We start from the raw sequence: 25,182 nt of genomic DNA on the forward strand, positions 1-25,182 counted from the left end.
TAAACCAAAGAAGAATGCCTTGTTTTAGATCTATCCTGTTGGCTGGAAGAAATAAGCAAGATTTGCACGTTTGCGGCAGTTGTGTCATTTTCTTTTTGAACTGTCCTTACCTTGGTAATCCCAAGAAAGAAAGTTTTGGGGTTTTCTTTGGGGATTTAATTCTTGCCCCAGCAAGGTTAGTGAGCAGAGGGCTCGAATGGCATAGCAGCAAAGTCACCTCTGGCGTTGGCAGTCGAGGTGTGCAAATTCTGCTTTGGAGGCAGAAAAAAATTCCTACCCGCCTTTACCAAAGGTCTTCTTACCTTTTTGCCCAAGCAAATGTCTTTCCAAAGGGTCCAGACTGAACAGTGCCGGGAGGTGCTGGAAGAAAACATAACAGAGACCGGTTTGCTGCTGGATCACCAGAAGAGGATGTGCAAATCTTTAGCAAACCCATGCCACGCCACCCCCCAAAAAAGCAGCAAGAAAGAGCAAAATGTGTTAAAAGGATAACTTGAGAAGAGATAGAGGAGTCGAGCTGTATAATCTGCAATAAAAAGAGAAGCTTAACCTGAATCGGAGAGCAGATTTAGAGCGGTCGCAGTAGATTCAGCAGACTTTTCCTCTCCCTGTCTCTCTGTGCTTTCAGATCTGAAGATTTGGGATTTTCTCCTCTAAGCCCCAGGAGTGGGGGCGGGGGAGGGGGGGAGAGTGTTTGCTCAAAACAATTTTGTGTGTAAGCTAGGTCCATTCTCAGCTGTTGCCTTAAGGATCTCACATGATAGGAATTATAACAACAGACCTCTTGCAGATTAATATCCGGGGGAATTGTTTTTCTCAGATGGCTCTGGAGGTCTTTGCTCTCCTTCTGGAGGGAGAACATGGCAAAGGAGAAGGTCCATGTCTGGAATGGGGAGCTGTCTTTTAAAGTTTCACTTTGGCTTGAAATTGACTTTGATCAAGATGGGTGTATGTTGGGGTAGCTTGTGAGCAAAAATAGCAGTCAGAAAGTATACATCGCAGCTGTGTTGGATTTTAATTCATCTAATTCATTTTCCAATTTCAATAGGTGGAACTTTAAAAAAAAAAAACAAGAAGACACTGTACTGTAGCAGCAGGCTAATATTTTGTTTGGAAAATGTCAAATCTCGTAGGAATGCTCCTCGTTAGTTAATCATACGCAGAAACCTTTGCGGATTAGGGCCTAATAGTTCAAAAAACGATAACCCAAATCTATTGCTTTTAAAAGACCACAAATCTAGGCATGAAAGATAAGCCTCACATTTCAAAGAAAGATACAAAACAATCTTGTGTTTATTTTTAAAACCAGCAAGCTAATATTTGAGGTTACTTAGATTAAAAAACATTTAACAGAGAGAAATAACATATTCGCAGAAAGAACACTCATTTTTGTTACATTCAGGATAATGCAGTTTGCATAAAAGTGCTTCGGTAGCAATCAACCTTCGAAGTATTATTTCACTTCTGCATTCTTCCCCCTAATATTTAAAGCAGTGTCAATTAAAAAAAAAATAGAGTACTAAAAAAACAAAAATTCTGGTTTAAAAAGTTTGTACTGCTTTCAGGGAAGGAAGATCTCTTTGCAATCTATAGGCACAACTTTTAACCAAGCCACTGAGTGCCTCTAGAGAGGAACCAATATTCATATTTGAATTGTGTCTCTAATCACGAAGATCCAAATAGCTACAAGCAGAAGAGACCAGCTCCTTTCTGCAGAGCTGTGCATCCTCAATGAAGATAGGATCCTTCCCCCCCTCCTCCTCTTCCCCCTTCTCCAATCTCTTTTCTTTATATATACATATAAACAAATAACCAAATGAAAACACTCTGCAAAGGCAGCAAAATGAGAGATTGTAGGAGATTAACAATCTTTTGAGCAAGCTGATGAGACTAGAGACAAGGTCCAAAAATTTCATTCAAGAGCGCTTGGATTGCTCGGCTGAAATTACTCTCCTAAGAAGCTTAGAGGCAAAAATAAAATTCAGGGAGAAAGTTGGATTCATTTCCATACAGTTCAGTACCCGAGAGAGAGAGAATACCTTGCTTTCCCCACTTTCTTCCCCTTATTTTATCTGCAAACCGAGAGGGGTTGCAGTACATTAAGTTTTCACTTTGCAGCTACGAAAATGCAAAGGCCAAAGAGCGTGTGCCTATCCTGTAGAACTTTAGCTGTTGTGTCGGAGTTTTACTAACAACCAAGGGCCTTGTGGCATCAGGCGCGTGTTGAAAGAGATAGTCCCTGCCCGAGAAACTTACAAGATAAGGGTAAGAGGCGAGACAATAGGTGGAGACAGACCGACAAAGCACAAGGTAACAAAGAGATGACAGCACTCGGCCTAGTTTCACACCATTTCCAAAAGTTTCCGACTTCCTTTGTCTTTAACTTTGCTTCTAGTCTTTAGCTTCTTGTAATCATTGGCCTTTCACCAGAGGATTTTTATAAGTGCAATGTGTGCGTTTGTAAATTGTGTAATACAAAGAATTGATTTCCATTTTAAACCCTTCGTATTATACAGCATGAAACGTTTAAGGTTAGGCAGCAAATGGTGACGCTAGCATGAGAAGTGGACGTATTCGGAACCGTTTGTATGGTTACGCTGGTTTTTTCGAGGCAGATTTTAAATTGTTTAATAAAATGTTAATAGAAAAAAAGGTAACTGCACAATAAAATAAAGAGGAAACTGGAGACTGACTTTGCACCTTGACAACACAACTTTCTCGGGGGAGCCAGACTCTGAGCCAAGCGGCTTCCACAGAATCATTTGTTTGTTTTTCCATTTGATGTTTGAGAACTTTTGGATTAAAAGGACCAGAAACCCATCCACTTGGTAGATGTCTTAAGACCCTTGGCAGAGACTCACTCATCCTGTCCCTTGTCCAGTCATTTACCCTGTGTCACAGTCTGCCTGTGACTGCAAACGCCTGCCCAAGGCCTTGTGTCTTTGCAAACATCCCCGCTCCCCCCACCCCACTCCCCACCACCCCAGTGCACTCTATAAAGACCAGAAAGAAAGAGAATTCGATCTGCGAGAAATTTCAGTGCAGCCGCACTTTTAAATCTAAAGATTTAAATCCTTTATCACCCAACTGATTGGTTCTAAAGTAAAGTTTCACAGAATATTGGCTTGGTAGTTTCGAAGTAAAATATGCTCTAGATGAGTGGTGATGGGTGGGTGGGGGCGGAGGCAGTGGGGGCCAGGGGCGATGTGGGGGGAACCCCACCGCCTGAGACCCGGGACAGGCCCGAAGACCCGGGGCCAGTGCCCAAAGCCTGAGCCTCACTGCTCCCAGGAAGGTAGGTCAGGAACCCATTGGCCACCTGCCACCTGCTCCCCCGGCATTGTGCCCCACATGTCTCCAAGGGAGGCGCAGGGCGACTCCTGCTGGCGGCCCCAGCAACCAACACCCAGGCGGCACATCCAGGAGCAACAGGAAGGAGAGAGGCTGCGGCTTTGTGCCCCGTGGCCGCAAGAGAAGCCGCTGGAAGCCGCATTTGAGAAATGCTGCATAATTGCAGATCTATCATTAATAGCAATACTCCATGCAGAGATTGTCCTTGTACACCTGCTCCTGTCCCTCATTCGACACACGGACGGTGCTGTCTTACAACGAGTCGGAACGCCGGGGTAGAAACATCTGTTTTGTCTACACAGGGTAATCTAGTCTCCTGTTCCAGTCTGAAATGCTACACATTACTGTCGGGTTGTTGTTCCAAAGCCAATCAATTTGAATGATGAAAATCGCTCGCTATTCAGAACGGCACCCAGAGGGAGAAACAAATATTGAATTTCTCCTGGCGGCGCAGATTCCTAGAACTCTTTGTCACCTGTTCTTGCCAAAAGAACTCGGAAAGACACCAGCATCCCAGCACACGCGCTCGGTTCATCTCCAAGCCCAGTGTGGTTTTAACGCCAACCGTTATGTTATTCATGGTTGGTTTCCTAATTACCAGTCAAGTCCCCCTCTGAAATTATAAGGCAGATGCCCCTTCTCCATCGCCCAGTGGCACAAAACCAGCTCCTGAGACAGCGCAAATAACTAAGTGTCTGATGGTCACATCACGCAATAGTTCTTCGCTTCCCATTTTAAAACTCAATCCCAACAATTGACCCAACCCAGACCGATCCCCCGCTCCACATGCCAGCGTACGTTTCACACCCAGCATCGCCACCAGCATCTACCAATAAATTCCCATCATCTGCGCCCTTCCAAAAAAAGAACCACCTCAAAACATTTGGAGGAAGAACTGGACCCGTGCAGGCCTTCCCCAGTCCAACGGCACTTGAATTAAGCGCGCTAAAGCCAGACGAGTGGCATTACGAATGTAAAGACTTTAAATCATTAGATATAATTTTATCAAGAGCGCTAAACCCCCCCACCCTGCCCTAAATCTGGATCAGTGGCAAATAATCATAGCTCCCCGTCGCACACAATAAAAAGACTAGTGATCTCTCTTGCTAGCAACTCACCTGGGTGTGCCGACTCCAGGAGGCGAAGACTTTGAGGAGGGGGAGGAAGAGAGAGAGAGAGCAAGAGAGGGGGGGAAAAGGAATAGAAGAGGAAGAGGCCACCTACATGTGGAAGATTTAAGTAAGGGAGGCTGTGATGTCAGCTGTCATTGTCTATATTTCACCCCTTAATCCTGGGCGGGTGGCAGGGAAGGGGGTCGGAGGTGGACTCAAGCGAGGTGACTTTGGGGAAGACAGTCCACCCGGCTGGCAGCGAGCAGCTAATCCGCTGCCGAAATGCCAGACGCAATTAAACGTGATCCCCCGGGACGAAAGGGGGTCTCTCCACAAGCCCAGTGGGTGGCATGGACGGGGAGAGGGGCAGCTGCTTGGGTGGCAGAGCCAGTCACCCGGAGAATCTCCCAGGCAATCAGGACCCAAGTCTCAGTTTCCCCCCAACCTCGTGGGATCATTTAGAGCCAGCTCTGGCCTGCGTCCTGACCTCACTCCCCTCCCAGAGCTGGGCATGGAACACAGGAGTCCTGGCTCCCAACTGCCCCGCTCTAACCACGAGACCCCACTCTCATCTCAGAGCTGGGATAGAACCCAGGAGTCCTGGCTCCCAGCCCGCCACTACTCTGGGACTCAGAACTCTGGGGTTCTTTGCCACAGACCTGCTGTGGCATCTCACTGCAACTCTTTGGGCCTCAGTTTCCCCTCCCACCCTTTGTGTAGGCATGCAGCGCGCAGCACAATGGGGACCCCCTGGTGCTACCGTAATTCCATTAATAGTATCATCCTACAAACTACGCTTGGGGCCAGTACCTGTGTTTTGGACGCTGTCCCTGCTGCCTTGGGACTTTGAGAGTTTGTGTTCCCAGCCAGGATCCTTCTTGGGAGGGACCCGATTCAGGACAGAACAGACTCACGTGCTATGCTCTGCTGGAGTCAATGGGGTTAGGGTGTGTCCCTGGATTGGAGCGTATGCTGTCATTTCTCTCTTGCACTTCCCCAGTAGCTCTGCACCCCTATCTCTCTTCAGAACCCCCCATGTCCTGTTCCTTGAAGCAGGGGGCTCCCAGGGCTCCAGACCCGCAGTGAGGCTGGGTTCTTCATCTGGGAGCAGCTCACTGCCCCATCTCTGTTCATCCCCAGCCCCCCTCTCCCGGCCCCTGGCTAGTCACGCCACACGGCCCAGCCACAGGGAGCGACCCCTATAACTGCTGAGCCTGCCCCAGAGGGAAAACTGGGGCTAGATCTATCACTACAGACCCCCACAATAGAACCTAGGCTCTAAATGACCAGGGCCCCAGTCGGGTTGGGTGCTGCCCAGGCCCCGACTCCAGCTGTAGGGATGATGTCAACACCCAGGCTGGATTCTCTCCCCTCCCTCCAGGCGCTTGGCTTGAGATTCAGCATGGGGCTTCAGTGCCCCGGGCAAGGTGTGGGGTGACAATTTGGGGGCATTTCGTTGTGGGGGTTCATGGCCCCACCCAATACTCTGTTTGCAATCAGTAATTAGAAGGCTCATTCCATCTGCTTCAGATCTAGGGTGCGGGGGCAGAGAAGGGATGACTCCCCCCCGCCTCCCAAATACCACCCCATGGAAGCCTTTTCACAAGAGGTGAAGCCTCATCCCTGCCCACAGCATGAACCCAAGAGTCCTGGCTCCCAACTCTACCACTAGACCCCACGCCCCTCCCAGAGCCATGGATAGAACCCAGGAGTCCTGGCTCCCAGCCCCCTGATCTAACCAGTAGACCCCACTCCCCTCCCAGAGCTGAGGATAGAACCCAGGAGTCCTGCCCTCACCACCCACCTCCTTTTTAACTCCTCGCTCCCTGCCATCTCCAAGCCCATTGTTTAATTGGACTCTAGCTCGCCTATCCCCTTTAGCTAATGCACTTAAAATGAGGCCAGGGGAAAGGAATATTCCATTGTCATCAATCCGGGAAGCCGGGACAACAATGCACTTTTAATTACCATTAATTCCCGGCCAAGCCAAAACAAAGCAATGGGATTTGCCACCTCGCAGAAAGGCAGCCGGGCCGGCAAAGCGGGGCCGGGCCCAGGGCTGTATTTAATAATTCCCCCTGGGTCGGGGATGGGGGGCTACGGTAATGAGTCCAGAAAGAGAAAAGTTAAACTAAAGGGTTTCGTTAATCCCCAGCCTTGCCCGGGCCACGGGTTGATTAATTACACACAGCAGGCTGGACCGAAGCAAGGCCTTCCCTCTCTTAATTATAATACACAGGAGGATTAGGGTCACACTGTCAGGGCTATTAATTTGTTACCAGCCACTGCTCATTAGGGAAATAGCAGAAAGAGGAGAGGAAGGCCATAAGTATTCTTAATTGAAAATCCTCAGTCTTGGAATAGAAGCAGGGAGGAGATTACGTGCCGTACCATAGGGCCGAGCAGCGGCCGGGTTATATACGCCGCACGCCAAGTGGACGCGGCTGGGCTGGGCTAACCCCCATTGGATGGGAAGAGGCCCCTTTGAAGTGGCTTTGAGGACGCATCGTCTCTTGCCCCTGGGCCTCCGGCCCAAATCTGGCGTCGCCCAGAGTCTCATTTAAAAGCGGGCAAAGGGAGTGTCGGAGGAAAGGGAACAGGAAATCGGCCTGGAAGAATTTGCCAAGAGAATCGGTGCTCCCCACGTACAGTGCTAGGGGGTGCTGCAGGGAGCGGGGTGGGGGGCTCAGCAGGGGGCGCTGCGCTGCAGGGGGCAGGGCAGGGGGCACGGGTAGGAGGGTCACTGCTGCCCACACTGCCTTTTGCAGATGAGGCCAGACTAGGGCCGCTTGCGGCCATCAAAGACTTGGTGGGAACTTTTGGCAGGAGCAGAGGCTTGGTTACCCGCAGCGGCCAGGCCAAACCCCAGCGTGGTTCGAATAATCCCACTGAGTTTCTTAAATTCTACCCCCAGCTATGAGATTTGTCCCCATATCTTCACCCTTTGCCCCAGGCAGTGAAGTTAGTCCTAGAGATCTGCCTCTTTTCTTCCCCGCAAAACGTACCCCCGGAGACCGAAGACCCTATAGCGAAGAAACGCAGCGACACGGCTCCGCCGCAGAATAAATCCGGAGTGGGGGTGGGGGACGCTTCAACCTGACATTATGGTAGTTTTGACCCCAAACAGAAATTGCAATTACTGAGCAGAGTGGCAGTGGTGACTGGCAAGCCAGTCCCTAAAACAGCACGTCCAAAGGTATTAAACGCTGATGAAAATGGATTGCCAGCGTCCTTAATCCCCCTGCCAATCCCTCCCAGCAAAGGCACAACGCATGGAGCGACCCTCTGCAATTAGACACTTACAATTTAATTTGTCCAACTGGCTTAGGGGAAATTGAAAAGAAAACAGGGGAAACTGACCGAACCCGGATGTTTAAAACGCCGCCTGGCACAGGGCAGGGCCCTGGTTCAGGTCTTAAAGATACCACCTGGAACTAGCCTGTGTTGGTTGTGTTTTCCCTACTAAGCATCCTTGGGAAGTATCTAGTCTTACACAGAGCAGGCTGGGAGCTAGGCCCAGGTTTGGCCTGTTGGGAACCAGAGTGTGTTAGCAACACTAGCAAAGCAGGAGTCGGGTCCTGCTAAAATTATGAGATTGGGTCCCGCCCAAAAAATCACAAGATTGGTGTAAAACCTCTGAGATTTGGCATAAAAACCATGAAATTTGGCTCCAAATCACGAGATACATTTTAGGGTTATTTTTATTTGCTGCATGGGTCTGGAGCCTTTAAGGTTCTCTCTGTGACCATGAGAGTAGTAATGTATTTTTTTAACTAGAAGTTAAGATTCACATGACTCCAGGTGCTGAGGCTTTAAGAAAAGCTCCTTTGACTGGCAAAAAGAGAAGGAGTACTTGTGGCACTTTAGAGACTAACAAATTTATTTGAGCATAAATATATTGAGCATCCGATGAAGTGAGCTGTAGCTCACGAAAGCTTATGCTCAGATAAATTGGTTAGTCTCTAAGGTGCCACAAGTCCTCCTTTTCTTTTTGTGGATACAGACTAACACGGCTGCTACTCTGAATCCTTTGATTGGGAGGCTTAGCCCTGGCAGCTCTCCATGGCCCCATTACTGCAGTGTCCGAGCACCTCTCAGTCTGCAAATGTATTGATCCTCAGGGATAGGCAGGGCACGGCTGTGATCCCCCTGGTGCAGATGGGGGAACTGAGGCACGGAGCGACTAACTGACTTGCCCATGGTCCAACAGGCAGTCAGTGGCACAGCAGGGAATCAGAACCAGGTCTCCCAAGTTGCCAGATTAGCGCCACAGCCCCTTGCTTGCAGTCTCTTTGTGCCGTCCGGCATGGTGGGCTGAGATCGTTAAGCACAGCGAGACAAACGAGTGGGCGTTGGACAGGGTCATGGTGCCACCAGCACAGGGGTCTGTCAATAATACACCCGATAATGCACAGCCCCTAGCGCCGAGGGGCCCCGGCCCCTGACTGGGGAGGGTAGACAGTACTGTAATACACCTGATAATGCCCAGCGCCTAGTGTCGAGGGGCCCCTGCCCAGGACTGGGGTGTGTAGACACTACCGTAATACACCTGATAATGCACAGTGCCTAGCACCGAGGGGCCCCGGCCCCTGACTGGGGAGGGTAGACGGTACCGTAATACACCTGATAATGCCCAGCGCCTAGCATCGAGGGGCCCCTGCCCAGGACTGGGGTGTGTAGACACTACCGTAATACACCTGATAATGCCCAGCGCCTAGCACCGAGGGGCCCCTGCCCAGGACTGGGGTGTGTAGACACTACCGTAATACACCTAATAATGCACAGTGCCTAGCGCCGAGGGGCCCCAGCCCAGGACTGGGTTGTGTAGACGCTACCGTAATACACCTGATAATGCACAGTGCCTAGCATCGAGGGGCCCCTGCCCAGGACTGGGGTGTGTAGACACTACCGTAATACATCTGATAATGCACAGTGCCTAGCGCCGAGGGGCCCCGGCCCCTGACTGGGGCGTGTAGGCACTACCGTAATACACCTAATAATGCACAGTACCTAGCGCCATGGAGCCCCTGACTGGGGCTTGTAGGCGCTACCGTAATATACCTAATAATGTATAGCCTCTACCACAATGGGGCCCTGGTCCCTGCCTGTTGCCCCTAGGTGCTACCATAATACATCTAATAGCAATAAAAATGTACAGTGCCTAGCACCATGGGACCCCAGCCCCTGACTGGGACGTGTACGAACTACCACAAACCACCTAATAAACAATAACTGGAAGTCCACCCCTAGCTCTGAGCTTTGAATCTGGACTAAGCAAAACCTCCCCCCACCTGGCCGATCATCAGCAAGCTCCAATTACGCCCCAGGCTCCCCACCTCCCTCCCTGTCCCCCTTAATGGGCTCCCTGCTCCAGGGTGGCCTCTCCAAACAAGCTGCTATTGTCACCCGGCTCCCCCCTGCTAATTAACTCGAATCAACACTCAGGGGGCTAATTCCACACTCCCCGCCCAGGGCCAATTAACACTTTCCCCGCCCCCAGCCCAGGCTTCATAGGGCACACAAGGCCCCCAGACAGGAACGGGCTGCCCCAGGACTGGGAGGGCTGAGGGGGGAGCTCAGCTCCATGGCAGGCTGGGGCTGATGCCCACGGAAGAGGGCCCGTCTGTGATACCAGGCCCAAGACAAAGCAGGGAAGCCGAGCCGAAGGCTCGTTCCCCCAGCCCCGTGGGGCGTTGCCGGCAGGGCAGGGGGCAGCCCCTGGCTCCGGGAATGCACTAATCCTGGAAAAGCTTCGCCCCGCCAGGCCATGTGCCCATCATGTGGTCAGCCCCCGGGAAGGGGACAGAGAACAAAGGAGGCGATTTAACAATAATAATATAATAAAGCTTCCCAGGTTGGGGCGGGGGGAGTCTGTAAATCTCTGGGTTATGTCAGGTGGGAGGGCACGGGGGGGGCCCTCACATGACGCTGGGCCTTATGCAAACCCGCTCACTAACGACACGCGCTGCTGTGTGTGTGTCCCCTGCGCTCCTGGGGCGACGAGGCCCCTAATGGCCAGGCCAGGCCCCCCGCACGGGAACTGGGGCGGGGAGGACGAGCACGCACCCCGAATACCTGCACAGCTGACACCACAGCCCCCTACGTACCCTCTGTACACAACACACACACCACCTCACCGCACACACCACCTCATCGCTCACACAGCCCCCTCTGTACACCACACACACACACACACACCACCTCACTACACGCATTCATGCTGTACACACACACCTCGCCACACGTGCACACACACCTGACATCACCACACACACACACTGTACACACACACACACCTTACCACACACACAGCCCCCTACACACCTTCTGTACACAACACACACCTCACCATGCACACAGCCCCCTAGGCACCCCCAGTACACAACGCACACTACCTCACTGCATGCACACACACACACAGTACACACACACGCACTGTACACCCACACCACCCATCGTGCGCACACACTGTACAGACCATGTGCACAAACCACTCACCGTACACACAGACACTACACACGATTTGCACACACCACATACACACACCAACCCACCTACACTGTGCACACACCCACACACCCATTATACAAATTCCCCCCATCAGACTTGCTACCCCATCCCCACCCCCCTCCATGCATCTGCTGCTCTCATGACCTAGCCCTGGCGGATGCTTCCAGAGGGCCCATCACCCTAGCCTCCAGGCTTCGCCTGCTCCCAAGCATAGGCCCAAGGCAGAGGAAGGCCATGCAGCCAGCAAATCATTCAGCCTGGCACGTGTTTGCCCACCCCCGTCATTAGCCTGGAGGGACATAGGGGGGTTTGTCCAGCCATGTCCATGCCTTTCCCCTCAGATTTGCTAATCTGGCAGTCCCCGGGAGGTGGGGGGTCTGCTGGGTCTAGGCTGTGGACTGGGTGGACTCCATACAGCCAAGCCTAGACCCTCCCTAGCCCTAGATCTCAAAGCACTTCGCAAAGGCAGGTCAGTACCCTACAGATGGGGAAACTGAGGCACAGAACAGGAAAGAGATTTACTAGCAATGTCGCCGTTAGAATGCATTGAAATAGCCCCACCCCAGAGGTCGCTGCATCTCAGGCAGGCAATGCCCACACCCTCTGTAAAGCACAGGAGGAAAGACCCTTGGCCTAGAAGCCCCCTATTATCAACAGACACAGAAGGGAGCGGAGGTTAGATTCTGCAACACAATAACCCCTGGGGGGCGGGCTGTGTGGGGCAGGCAGGGAAGCAGACAGTGGCTGGGGCGGGGTAATTATCCCTGTGGGGAGGGGGTGTTGATTTCATTAGAGTGGTTCATTAGCAGACAATGGGCAGAGTTTCCTTATCAATGACCCTCATCCCCACACAATGGGCCTGCTGATGGCTTCCCTAATTAGGTGGTGGGGGGGAACACAATGGCCTGGGGCCAGCTGTGCCATGGCTGCACAGGGAAGCACTGGTGCTAGCCACTGGCCCAGCAGCTGTCACCAAGCAGGCGGCTTCCTCAAGGAGGCACCTGCAGGACCTGAGCATTAGTGTCTCCTTGTGCTTCCCTGGGAGCCAGGATTCTCTCCACAACTCTGGGAGGGGAGTGGGGTCTAGCAGTTACAGCAGGGCATCAAGATTTCTGGGTTGTTCCTGGCTGTGGGAGGGGAGCCGAGTGGGTCTCTCGGAGACCCTGACCCCCTTTGGCAGTGGGCAGGGAAGATCAAACATGGACTCTCTGGATCTTAAAACACAACTCTCTCCGGCCTGAACTAAAAGCCAAGACCCTGATAGCCAAGGCTGCAGAAGGCTCATGTGTGGACCAGCCAGCACCCAGGACAGAGCTCCCTGCAGAACGAAGCTGGGTTACGTCCCCCCGCCCTCCTGGTCTTCTTCCACTGTCCGTGTGGCGTCCGGCACGATGGGGAACCTGCTCTCGGTCGGTAACAATAACACGTTGGACAGAGCTAAAAACCTACAGTGAACTTGGCTTTTCAAGTCTTTTTAGTTATTAAGCAGAGAAACCCGCCTCCCCGCCGTCCCAAAAGCCTGTTTGAATGGGGCCTTTCAGCTCACACACAATGGGGAAACTGAGGCATGGCACAATGACGTGACTCATTTAGGGAGCCTAGATTTCCTGAGGCCCAGCTCAGCGCCTTCCTTATCCATCCAGCCCTTTATCCCTAAACTAACCCCCTGTTACAGACAGTGTTGCCTAGTGGCTAATGTACCAGCTTGGGCCTCAGGACCCCTGAGCTCTATTCCCGGCTCTGCTTTTGGGTAACCTTGGGCAAGTCACTTGCCCCTCCGTGCCTCAGTTTCCCCATCTGTGAAATGGGGAGAATGAGCACGCCATCGTGCAGCCCTTTGAGATCTCCCGCTGGCGAGAGCTCCGCATGACTATGATGAGCTGTCACGGCGGCATCCAGCACAAGGCAGACATCCAAGTGCTGAAATGACCCCAGGGCTCTCCCGGGCTGGGTGCCAGCCCAGGAGCCACCCCCCCACCCCCCAAACCCTGGCTGTGGGGCGCAGGGTTGGGCGCCTGGGCCAGCTCCCTTCCTGGAACTGCTGCTTTTACAGCTGGGCTGGGCTGCTGCTTCACGGGACGGGACGGGAGGGTGCTTTGTTCCTTTGTCTCCCAGCGAGACTCCGGTAAAAGCCACGATTAATCTTATTGCTGCTTTAACTCATCTCCTGTCCACGCCGCATGCCTGCCAACCCCTGCAGCAACAGGGCGGGGTGGGCGGTGGTGGGTTTTCCCTGCCACCCTCTCCTGAGCAGGTTGGAATCACCCTCCTTTGCCCTGGGGGCTCAGGGCGGGGTCAGGGGTGCAGCCCAGCCCCGCCTCCAAGGTGAATCACCGAATGCAAACAGATCTTAGCAGCCCCATCCCATGTACGGCCCCAGGGCCCAATCCTGCAGCGCCCTCCCCTGGCGCTGGGAGGGTGGCCCCCAGCCAGGGGTTAAAGTCCCAGGAGTCAGTTCCTTCCCCTTTTCCATGCATTCTGGGGGACGTTGGGGCATGGGGCTGCGTCAGTTTTGCCTGCTCCTCGCAGCACCCCTCGCTAAGGTGCCTTTCCCCTGCCTAGGGTGACCAGATGTCCCGATTTTATAGGGACAGTCCCGATTTTTGGGTCTTTTTCTTATATAGGCTCCTATTATCCCCCACCCCCTGTCCTGATTTGTCACATTTGCTGTCTGGTCACCCTACCCCCACCAACTCCATTCACAGCCGGATGATATTAACCCATGGCAGAGAGACTGGCTGGGATAAGCCTCTGGCCCGTTTCGCTTTGGTTACCTGCCTCCTGGGGCAAGGGGATCCGCTCGGCCATCAGAGCCGTGGGCGAAAACACAGACTCTGTTTCGTGTCAAATTCTGCCACTGCAAACCTTTTCCTATTCCGAAACAGAAGGAAAAACAAGCAACAAACAAACAAACACCACTTAGAAATGTCCCATGAAACAAATTCGGAGGGTGGGAAAAAACCCAAAGCGTTTCAGGTTGAACAAAAACGTTTTGTTCAGATTTTGACCTTCTATTTTTTAAATACAAAACCAGTGAATCTCTGCATCAAACCGTCCTGCGCCGAAAGTCTCAGCGCTGGGTGTTCTGGCCCAACCCAACCGCTGCCTTTCGGGAAAGGGAGGAGGGGAAGTTTCAAAATGAAATTTCAAAATTGACGTGTTTTTCCCCAAACCTTTTGGCATTTTTCATGGAAAAACCATTTGGATGAAACTCTGTTATCCTCCAGCCCGGCCCTCCCCTCCAACCCACTCGGAGGGTTGGCTAAGTCCTGGCACCTTGCATCCATGCAGAAGGTTTAAATCCAAAAGGGACCATTGTGTTTCCTTTAGAAAGGCACCCAGTCTTGATTTACAGCCCCCAGAAATGATGGCCAAGCCACCCCGTCCCTTGGTCCCGTCTTCCGATGGTTACGCCCACTCCAAAACCAAAGCAAAACAAACTAAACAACCGCACCTCATTGCTAATCTGCGTTTGCATCTGCAGACGGCTCTGGTGCTGCTTTGGCAACAATTTGGGAGAGACCCCGTTATTAACGATCTCTCATCACATCTGGGGGGTCATTGCCACCCTAGACTCGTGCCCCAATCCTGGAGAGTCAGCCCCCACGCACACACCCCAAATCTGCCTCAGTAAGACGAGCTACCAACCGTGAGCAGCGATGGGACGCTAACACCCGCCGCCGACCCGTTTTCCCCGCAGCCGCTCTTAGGCAAGCATCCCGGTCCGACCCTTGGTCTCCATTTTATTCCCCATCTGCTTTTTTTTTTTACAAACCGAGCCGCCGGCATGTTCCTACAAGCGCTGGTTCCACCCTGTGCTCGCCGCCCAGCTGGGGATGGTTAGGACTCGCTCGGGTCGTGTCATGGCTGGAAGCGTCGGATGGAGACAGGCGGGACAACGTTGGTGTTTAGAGCCTGGCCGGGGGTGGGGTTTATGGCAGCCTCCCCCCCGCCACCTCCGACAGCAGATGAAATTGACATTTTTTAAGAGAAACACATTTTTCCCTCTTCAAGAGACCTCCCACTGGGCCCCAGCAGAACAGTCGACAAGAGGCCGAAGCACTGGAGTAGGATGCTGGAGATCTCTGCTCATTTCCCTGTGCCAGTCACTACATCTCTCTCTGGGCCTCAGTTTCCCCTCTGGATACTCATGTATCCTTGGCTCAGTTGCTACGGCGATCCACTGGATCATTCCCTACCTTTATGTGGCTGCCCATCACCGTAGGATCTGGGCATCTTCCGTGTACAATAAATGGCAATAGCAAAGTCCCTAGCAGGGGCTCTGGCTCGTCTCCCTTTAGGGGTTAGAACTCAGCGTGGGGTAGGGGCTATTGGGGGGGAAGGGGAGCGTGGGAGGGGCATGGTGTTGGGATCGTGAGCGCCGCTGATGGTGGAAAGGCGCTCTCAGAGAGGAAGGCTGTGCGATGTTTCCTACAGACAGGTTTCAGAGTAGCAGCTATGTTAGTCTGTATCAGCAAAAAGAACAGGAGTACTTGTGGCACCTTAGAGACTAACTAATTTATTTGAGCATAAGCTTTCGTGAGCTACAGCTCACTTCATCAGATGCATGGAATGGAACATGTAGTAAGAAGATATTTATACAGACAGAGAACATGAAAAAGTGGAAGTAAAGTAAAGAGATTGAGGATTCGCCTCATCTTGGGAAGATATTTGCACCATCCATCGTTCATCCCCAGCTTTCATGTGAATTGCCGCGGGCAGTGAGATCTGAATCGCCCCGGGGGAGCAAAGGTGTGGCAGTGGGTCACAGTGACATCCCCGGTGCCTGCAGCCCCAAGCCCCCCCACTCAGTCCCACATGCCCTTCCCTGCTCTCTGAGCTGCCGTGATGGAAGTCAGGGTGTTCCTGAGCACAATACTGGAGCACGGACGTACCTGAGGCACTGTCCCGGGGCAGCTGGGGTAAGTGAGAGAGGCTTCTTTTTCTCCAAGCCCCAGTTCCTGGAATCATGGGACCATCTGGGAATCTCTGCGTCTGTTAACAAATAAAATAAATAAAAATGGGTCTCGCCTGTGTGACTGCGGAGAAAAAGCAGGGAACCAGAATCGCAAAGAACAAACCCAAAGGTGCCATTAAAAAAAATCTCACGGTTTTGACACCAACCTTGAGATTTTTGGGAGGCCTTGACCAGTGACTTTGGAAATTTGCAACGTTCTCCCCCATGGAAGGACAAACCAGCTTGCATCACTCAGACCCTGGGGTACTGGGAGGAGAACCCAGCCCGGTGTCCAAACGCACTAAGCTTTTCTGTGTCTGCTCTAGAATCTGGAGTAGCTCCTTTATCCAGTGCTAGAGGGAAACATCAAATTCACCAAGCCAGACCACTGCAATAAGTCAGAGCGGGTTGGACGCTGGTTTTCTGTCTTGCAAGATTTGGGGGATTTTGTCCCACACAGAACTAGGAAAAACAAAAACTCTAAAAAATTTTCACAAACCGATAATCCAGGGGGAAAAAATTCAACTGAGACATTTCATTTCAATTACAACCTTTAATTTTTAAAAAAACTGTTTAGTATAAAAGAACTCCAGTTCCCTAAAGAAAAGTCATTTTGATTGATATTTTGTTCCAAAAACATCAACCTGGCCTGTTTTGACCATTCCAAAGCGGTTTTATTTCCCGACCAAAAAAACCAAAACCAAAACTTTTATCAGAAAATTCCCGCTTGGATCGACAACTAAGCTGATATTTCAGAACGCCAGTACCCTTGTGAATGGGACAAAGGCCCCCAAAGCCGCAACCAGCCGTCTACCCTGCTTTTAACACTCTTATTATGTTCTCAGGAGAATTTCGGTTTCTGAGACACGCATAGCTCTGGGCGCGTCCAAGGACTGCCGCTGTGGGACCAGCTGTGAGGGCACAATTCCGCTTGTGCTTTGTGCTTGTGTCTGCACGTGTGATTGGATGTGTGTGCAAATGACTGCGTGATCTAGCGTGTGTGAAAGGTTGTGCAGGTGCTTGTCTTTGCGTGACCAAACTGACATGCATCATTCTGGACACGCAAGTCCTGCCAATGGTTGCACCGACGCAGACACTCGTACATAGGCATGCAAAACCGGCGTGCATTTCACTCCCTGGGCTGTGACGCCCTCTAGATCCCTTCCAAGCCAAAGGCCGATTTTGTGGCACTCAACAACACCCCACAACCACATCAAATATGAGGGGGAGTAGTGCTGTGTCTACCGCCCTCTAGTGGACAGAAGGAGAGAACCAGCAAGAAGAGGCATGGGGGCAGGCCCCTAATTTGCCCCATGGCCTGGAGAGGCTGTCGAATTAAGTAGTGCCCCATCTACGCAGCATGCCAGCATTGCAGGCCCTGCTCCCCCGATGCTGTGAGAGCCGGGACCGTGATTACAGGGAGCAGGGGTGGAAGCTGGGAGGTAGGAACAAGGGCGGGAGGGGGAGGGAAGCTACAGGAATTGTTTTCCTTCAGAGAAGTGGGAAGTGTCTTGGCCCCTGAGCCAGGGCTGGAGCCAGATCTGGGGAGCAGCTGGAGCCCCCCACTCCTGGACCAGGCTCCCGCCGCGCAAGCCGCTGCACAGACCCAGCACGAAGCCAGCCAGGAGCTGGGCAGGGGCCTTCTCTAACCAGCCACTTCGCTCCGGGGCTGGGGTTTGTTCTTTGCACTTTTTTGGCTGAGACGGAGTTCATTCGGGTGAGGGGCTGGTGAGCAGACAGGAGTCTAGCCTAGTCACTGGGAGGCAGGACTCCTGGGTTCTGTGCCCCGGTCTGGGAGGGGAGTGTGTCTTGGTGATTAGAGCCAGGGGGGCTGCGTTCCATTCTCTGCTCTGCCTTCTGGGACTAACAACAGGAGGTGTAAGCTGGGGTGGGACACTCCAGTCTTGTTGTGTTTCCTTTAGAAAGACACCCAGTCTTGATATACCGACCCTCTCCCGAAATAACAGCCAATCCACCCCGCACATCCCAGGCCCCAGAGCCTCGCGCCCACTCCTGTAACAGACCCCTCACCTCTGGCTGAGTTACTGAAACCCTCAACTCAGGATTTAAAGACCACAAGTGACAAGAGAAATGCACCATTTACGCTAGTTGAAACCTTGCACAGCATTTTCCAATAGCAGATCTCAAAGCACAGGTTACTTCAGAGTAGTTCCCCACTTGGGGAAACTGAGGCACAGAGAGCTGAAGGGAGCCAGGTTGGAGGGTGGATCGTCACTGACTGACCAGTTTTGCAACCCCCGTGAGAGAATATGGAGCACTGCTTATACTGTGGTAGGCTGCAGGGACCCCATAGAAAGGAGGACTCACCAAAGGCGCGGCAGGGCATGGCATAGCCGTTCTTTCCTCCCTCGCGCCCCCCGCAGACGGTCGCTCGGTCCCAGGTTGGTCCTTCATGCCTCGGCCGGGTCACGTTTTAGTTCCACTCCTTCCAGGGGTAACAGCAAGTCTCTCAGACAATCCAGGACCCTTACATCAGATCCTTGGCCCCAAACGCCCAGCCCTGTGGGCCTCACACCCTTCCCTTCCGGGCTTTTAAGTCATCCTTATCCCCTTGCTTCGGGGGCTTCACGCCCACCTCTAGCCCAGAGACCCTCACGTGAGCAGACAAAGTCCGATCCATCAGACCACTTCCCATCACTGGCCTTTCTCCAGGCCTGGTCCCCCATTGCTTCTCCTCTCCGGCCTGCTCCCCCGGGTCCCACAGTAGCTTGCTCCAGTCCTGTACCTTCCTCTTCATCCCCCTGAAGCTTTCCTCTTCCCCCGGGGCTCCCCACTTTACTGCCAAGAGCAGGGACTGCAGAATTTTTCCCTTCTGCTCTGGACTTCCTGTCTTTCTGGCTGGACGTCATCGCTGATCAGCCTCCGGGTGCAGCCAGGTGTTTTAATTGGCCCACATTCACCCTTTCCCCACCTGTGTAGGGTAGGAACTCCATCACAGGCCCCAGCCACAGAGCAGGGCCCTGTTGTGCCAGGCGCTGCACAAACGAAGGCTAAGCAGACGAAGGGTGTGAGGGGAAACCGAGGCAGAGAAATGGGAAGGGGGCTGGGAATAGGACCCAGGCATCCTAGGTCCTGGGCTTTATCCACAAGACTGCACCGCCCTCCTGGAGAACGGGGTTCTCCCGGGCCCTTAGGGATCTGGTGATGCCCCTGTACTATGCTCCCCCGCCCGCTGGGCATGACTGGGAGATTTGGAAAAGAACTGAACAAAGGAAACGAAATTTCCACTCCAGCAGGGGATCAAGCGTGAGGGAGGCTAATCCGCCCTGGGACAGCTGTCTGCATCTGAGGCCAGGCCTGCACGCGCTGGGGAAGGATGGTACCTGTCTGCCTGCGGTGGGGAGCCCCCCTCGCTGCTTCCGGGGCCGGAGGGCGACTGTGGGGCCTGGGGGATAGGCAGGACAGGGACCATAAAGGGGGTGGGCCTCTCACAAGGGGAAAACCTCAGTGGGGACCCCCCGCAACCCCTTGGAGTTGGCGGCTGAGCTGCCACAGGTTCGCCGGGCTCTTGGAGAATGGAGCCATCAGGATGTAGAGGAGGTGGGGCACCGGACTGATGGATCAAACTGCTCCATCTCCCAAACACCCGCCCCAAATCAAACCACGAGGGGGGTGTTGAGCAGCACAACCCGCCCCCCCCCCCACACACACACACTGCGGAGGAGTGAGCTTCCGTCGCTTCACACGCTCCGTTACTTCGCAGCCCCACAATTGCAAAGCTGGATCAGAACAGGATCCCATCTCTGGCCAGCACCGGCTGCTTGAACCCTCCTGACCCCCGATGGCTCAAGCTGGATTTATGCCCTGGAGCATGGGGGTTCGTGCGCCCCACTGGGTACTTTGTTTGCTGGCTCAGATGACTCCAGCTCCACCTGAAGAAGCCAGCACGGCATGAACAATCCGGGCAATGGGAACCAAGTGGGGGGCCCATAAACCTCCATCAGGGTCAAGAGGCAACCGTCCCTTGGGGCAGTTTCTCTTCTCACAGCCGAGTGCAGCTGGGCAGTGCGGGAGATGGGGTACCGGGCTAGATGGCCCTGTGGGTCTGATCCACTCTGGTAGTTCCTACGTTCCTAGACAGAGGGCGCTGCTAGGGAAGTGGGAACAACCCCGTAGGGCCAGGGAGATGATTCTGGTTCCGGGAGGCTGCTGTGAGCTGGCACCCCCCCAAATTTAATCCTCCTCCTGCCCCCCGCCCCCAATCCCTCCCCACCCTGAGCCCTGGGGGACTCTGAACTTCCCAGCTTCGATCTATGTCTGGTTTTTAGTGTCATGATCCTGCCGCTGGGTGCAGGGGGGCTGCCCTGGCAGGGGACCCCAGGGCCGGTGTGTCAGCCGGGAGAGTGTTTCAACGTGAGTGCAGCGCACAAAGCAGGCCTTGTGAGCCAAGCTGGCAAATCCCCGCAGGAATCCCAAGCGGCTGCTAATGCTCTGGGCAATGAGCTGCACCTTCCAGGAGGAGGCCGGTCCCTCCTGGTCATTCCCAGCGGGGCCGGGGAGACGCCGCCATTAGGGGTCACTGGCCGTGACAGGCTCGGGCCTCACTGAATCGAAACATGGGAGCAACCCAGGAGGGCAGGATCAGCCCCCACCATCTATCCAGCCAACACCCTGAGCCCGATCGGCGGCTAGACAGAGCGGCCCTCACGTACGCAGAGCAGACGCATCCATCCTGCTCTCTGCCGCGGGCGGCGAGGGTGGGGGTGACGGAGCAGAAAAAGGTGCCGAAGTCCAAATTCTGCTCCACCACCATCTCTCTGCTCGGGAAATATTACCGTGGCTGTCTTCGCCCGCCTCCAACTCCCCTCACCCACTGCCCACCCCTGGGCCGAGGCTGTCCCCGAGCCTCCGGGGAGCAGCTGGGTGGAGAGTGCTGAAATCTTGATGATTAGTTTGTTTCTTAGACGCAGGGATTTGGAGCTGGTGAGCCTTAATCCTTTCAGTGTGATGGAAGCCCACATGCACTGGAGTTATACACACACACACACACACGGGTGTCTGTGTCCTGCCCCCCTAGCCTTCTCCCAATGGACCCAGGCGTCCGAGTTGGCCGCCATCCTAATGCTCCATGTCACCTTTAGATCCCCACCCCATGCCCTTCGAGGAAACACTCCCCTGGGGGGACTCACCGCTGCAGGAGCTTAGAAAGACAGAAAAGGCCAGATTTGCCAAGATCCCATGGTGCAAATGCAGAGGCTGGGGCATGCCTGCCTGACACTGCGAATGAGCGCAGGTGCGGCTTGAAGCCCTTCCATAATATCTGCAGTGAAGAGAGTCGCACAAGGCCCCTGCTAATTGGCTCTGGTTCCACCCGAACTCAGGGTTGCCTCAGAATCAGGCCCCCGTTGTGGGGGCGCTGTGGAGTTCTGGATCGGGAGGGGATCAGGTCCTGAAGATGGGAGGTGGAATGAGCACTGGACGCTCATGGGGACTGAGCCAGAGGGACCCCCGGCCTGGCAGCTTTTCCGTAAACCCTCCCTTCCCATGCAGCCTTGCAGCATTACAACGCTGCGATGACAGAGTGCCATGGCAGAGTGGCAGCCCCGAGAGGCAGGATCCCTATGCCATTTCCACAGTGATTCTGGGCATTATTCCTTATTAGTCGCCTCCTGAGCCTCCTCTTTGCTACAGCACAGACATTCGGCTCCTTTAGTCCCACCTGCTTCAAGAGAACGAAGGATTTGCCAGGCCAGGGCGAGCCAGCAGGGCTGCTACCCAGTGTATCATTAATACAGCAGCAACTAGGGGCCCGAACCGAGATCAGGGCCCCGTCGGGCCGGGCGCCGCCCAGAGCCCAGAGCGAGATCAGGGCCCCGTCGGGCCGGGCGCCGCCCAGACCCCGAGTGAGATCAGGGCCCCGTCGGGCCGGGCGCCGCCCAGAGCCCAGAGCGAGATCAGGGCCCCGTCGGGCTGGGTGCCGCCCAGAGCCCAGAGCGAGATCAGGGCCCCGTCGGGCCGGGCGCCGCCCAGACCCCGAGCGAGATCAGGGCCCCGTCGCGCCGGGCGCCGCCCAGAGCCCAGAGCGAGATCAGGGCCCCGTCGGGCCGGGCGCCGCCCAGAGCCCAGAGCGAGATCAGGGCCCCGTCGGGCCGGGCGCCGCCCAGAGCGAGATCAGGGCCCCGTCGGGCCGGGCGCCGCCCAGAGCCCAGAGCGAGATCAGGGCCCCGTCGGGCCGGGCGCCGCCCAGAGCGAGATCAGGGCCCCGTCGGGCCGGGCGCCGCCCAGAGCCCAGAGCGAGATCAGGGCCCCGTCGGGCCGGGCGCCGCCCAGACCCCGAGCGAGATCAGGGCCCCGTCGCGCCGGGCGCCGCCCAGAGCCCAGAGCGAGATCAGGGCCCCGTCGGGCCGGGCGCCGCCCAGAGCCCAGAGCGAGATCAGGGCCCCGTCGGGCCGGGCGCCGCCCAGAGCGAGATCAGGGCCCCGTTGGGCCGGGCGCCGCCCAGAGCCCAGAGCGAGATCAGGGCCCCGTTGGGCCGGGCGCCGCCCAGAGCCCAGAGCGAGATCAGGGCCCCGTCGGGCTGGGCGCCGCCCAGAGCCCAGAGCCAGGGACACCCCTTGCCCCAAAGAGCTGCCAGTGCAAATAGGCAAAGGGTGAGTTTCCCCCTTGTACAGATGGGGAACCCGAAGTCCAGGCTGGTTCAGTGACTTGCCCAAGTTCATACAGAGTGGCTGCAGCAGAGGCAGAAACCAAACGCAAATCTCCCGAGGCCCAGCCCGGTGCCTTATCCACTGCCCTGGGGCGGGGGGACGAGTGGGGCTGAACCAAGAGGGTCTGATTTCAGCCGGGCCCTAGCTGAGCGTGCCAGCTGGAGCTCAGCTATGCCAGCTGGTGGGCAGGCTGCTCTCAGGCCAACACAAGACATCTCACTATCTAACACCGGCCTCTCGGTGTGCTCCATCAAGATCTCTCTCCTACAGCTCTGCCCAGCGCGGTCACACACAGAGTCTGCTCGCTCTTCCAGCCAGCTGGATCTGTCATTAGAAGGATCCAGAAGTGGGTCTCTTCCAGCCATTACATAAACGAGCCTGTCGGCAGAGCCTTTGCTCGGAAGGGGTGTGACAGCCGCATGATGCCGGCCGGTCCCAAGAGACACAGGAGACACGCCTGCCGCTGGCCAGAGACGTAAGCCGCCGGGCGTTTGTGGCAGAGGGGAATGGATGTACCGGGAGAGAAGGCAGCCCGGAGTAAGAGCCAGGCTCTGGGCCCATGTCTGCAGCCCAGCACATGGCTCTGGGTTTGCTCCGGAGGCTGTGAGCACAAGCCCGACAAAGACAGCCTTTGCCTGGCTAAGAGGATTATTTTTCAGGAACGCGGCGCCTGCTTCCTCGGAGTGCTGGGCCTGGCCTCGCTAGCGGCGCTTCTGTTTGGTCTCCTGTCGATTTCGTTGCCATGCAGAGGCACAGGCAGGAATGAACGGGGCCCTGGGCAGCTCAGGGCAACTAGCCCCCTCACACGAGAAACTCCCCCGCCCTAGTTGTAGCGTGTACCGCTTCGAGAGGGTCTGGCCAGCCCTTGGACGGGAGAGTGCAAAGGAAATCCAGGGGTGCTGCAGGGCTTGCTGTGGGGGATTCAATACGGGGTGCTCTTCCCTTGGAGTCAGTGCCAACCACCCCAGCCCGGTGCCGGGGGGCGCTGTGCTGCAGGGAGTGAGGTGGAGGAGTCAGGAGGAGGCGCTGTCCCTTCGCAGTCAGTGCTCAGACCCCCGGGGCAGCTTGGTGTGCCATTTTCCAGAAAGCCAGGCCCTCTCAACCTCATGCTGCAGGGAAGGTGTTCGCTCCAGATTCCCCACCTCGAGGCATTTGAAATTCCTCTGCCCTCAGCTGGAGAGTGGCCTTCACTTCCTGTCCTAGCCAGCGGCTGCTGCATCCTACCCCAGGAGTGGCTGCATTTCAGCATGGGGACGTGATTCTTAGTGCCAGTGTAACAAATCAGCGTACACCCTGGCTGCTGAGAACAGGGCTGGAACCCCGCTGCTCCTACTTTGAAAGCTCAGGCCCGAGCCTCTTGAGCTAAAGGAGAATCCCCATTAACTGCTGGCCATAGAGGGGGTATGACACACAGCCAAGCCATTCTGATTCCATCCAATCAGTTCTCTGTTCCATCCAATCAGTTCCATCCAATCAAGCTGCGTGCCCTGTGTGTGTAGCCACACGGTGACTCTTTGTGTTCCCCTAGCACAGGCTGAATTTAAAGCCAAGCAACAGAAGCAAACTAGTTCTTTTTGCACAGTCAGTAGCATCTTCCTCTGGGCATATTTACAGCCTGGATCTGTCCTATTTGACAGAGAGAGGACGAGGATGGGGAGGGGGCGGAAGAAATCAAGAAGTGCTTTTTCAAGCCCAGTGGGAAGCCGCGCCACGCGCAGCTATTTCCAAACCTTTAAGACATTAATTCAAATCCTGCCCCGGGGTCAAAGGCCAGACCTGAGCTGTGGCCACATGGCAGAGCGGCCCTAATTAAAAGACTGACTTCCTAACCTCACCTCAAATGGCGCAGTGCATCTCCAGCCATGTGGGAATCATTTGCAGAGTGCAGGGGAGGGAAGGAACACAAACGAATCGCAGCCAAATTAAAGATGAAAAGTCCCTGGGGAGAAAGTCTTCTTGAATAGGCCAATGTTTCCCAGCCTGTTAGCTTCCTAACCCACATGAAGCCCTGCCTGCACTAAACTTTTTGCCACCAGCGTAGCTTGCTGCAAACAAGTGTATCTCTCATCTGTGTTATGGCAGCACCTAGCATCTCCAGCCAGGAGTGAGAGGCAGGCCCTGCCCTGAAGAGCTCACAGGCAAAAGAGCCAAGACTGAGGAAAGGGGAAAAAAAAAAAAAAAAAGATTATTTATCTCCCTTTTACAGACAACAGAACTGAGGCCCACAGAGATGAAGGTCACACGGGGAGCCAGGAATACCCCAAGGAGTCCTGACTACCAGTGCTGCTCTAACCACTAGATAACACTCCTTCCCCAGAATCAGGAGCCCAGGAGCCCTCTCTCTTGCTAGCCACTAGACCACACTCCCCCCCAGAGCTGGGAATAGAGCCTGGCTTCCCCAGTCCTGGCTCTAACCACTAGATCAGATCACCCTTCCTCCTACATGGCTGTCGTTGACCAACTTTGCCTTCTTTTTAAAAAAAGATGTTTGGATAGAACTGGACATAAAGCAGCTCCCATTAGTCATTCAGTCCAGAGGTCCTGTTCATTCTCAAGACACCACCCGGAAAGGGAAGGCAAAGGA

At 54.6% G+C, this 25,182-nt stretch overlaps 1 protein-coding gene across 2 annotated transcripts in view; it reads right to left on the reverse strand.

Annotated features, from left to right (window-relative positions):
- The window catches only part of CRX (cone-rod homeobox), a 36,247-nt gene extending 16,615 nt beyond the window's left edge, over window positions 1-19,632 (reverse strand). The window contains exons 1-3 of one of the 2 annotated variants that reach the window (XM_037884502.2): window positions 18,259-19,632; window positions 15,869-15,968; window positions 303-360 (exon numbers count right to left, since the gene is read on the reverse strand). The gene's annotated coding sequence lies outside the window, so the exon portion shown is untranslated. Of the gene's footprint in view, window positions 1-302; window positions 361-13,747; window positions 14,786-15,868; window positions 15,969-18,258 lie in introns of those variants that run through there. The other variant, XM_043534269.1, reaches the window with a different exon arrangement.
- Between the last annotated feature and the right edge of the window lie 5,550 nt (window positions 19,633-25,182).

The sequence above is a fragment of the Chelonia mydas genome, chromosome 23, assembly GCF_015237465.2.
Source record: "Chelonia mydas isolate rCheMyd1 chromosome 23, rCheMyd1.pri.v2, whole genome shotgun sequence".
NCBI classification, from domain to species: Eukaryota; Metazoa; Chordata; order Testudines; family Cheloniidae; genus Chelonia; species Chelonia mydas.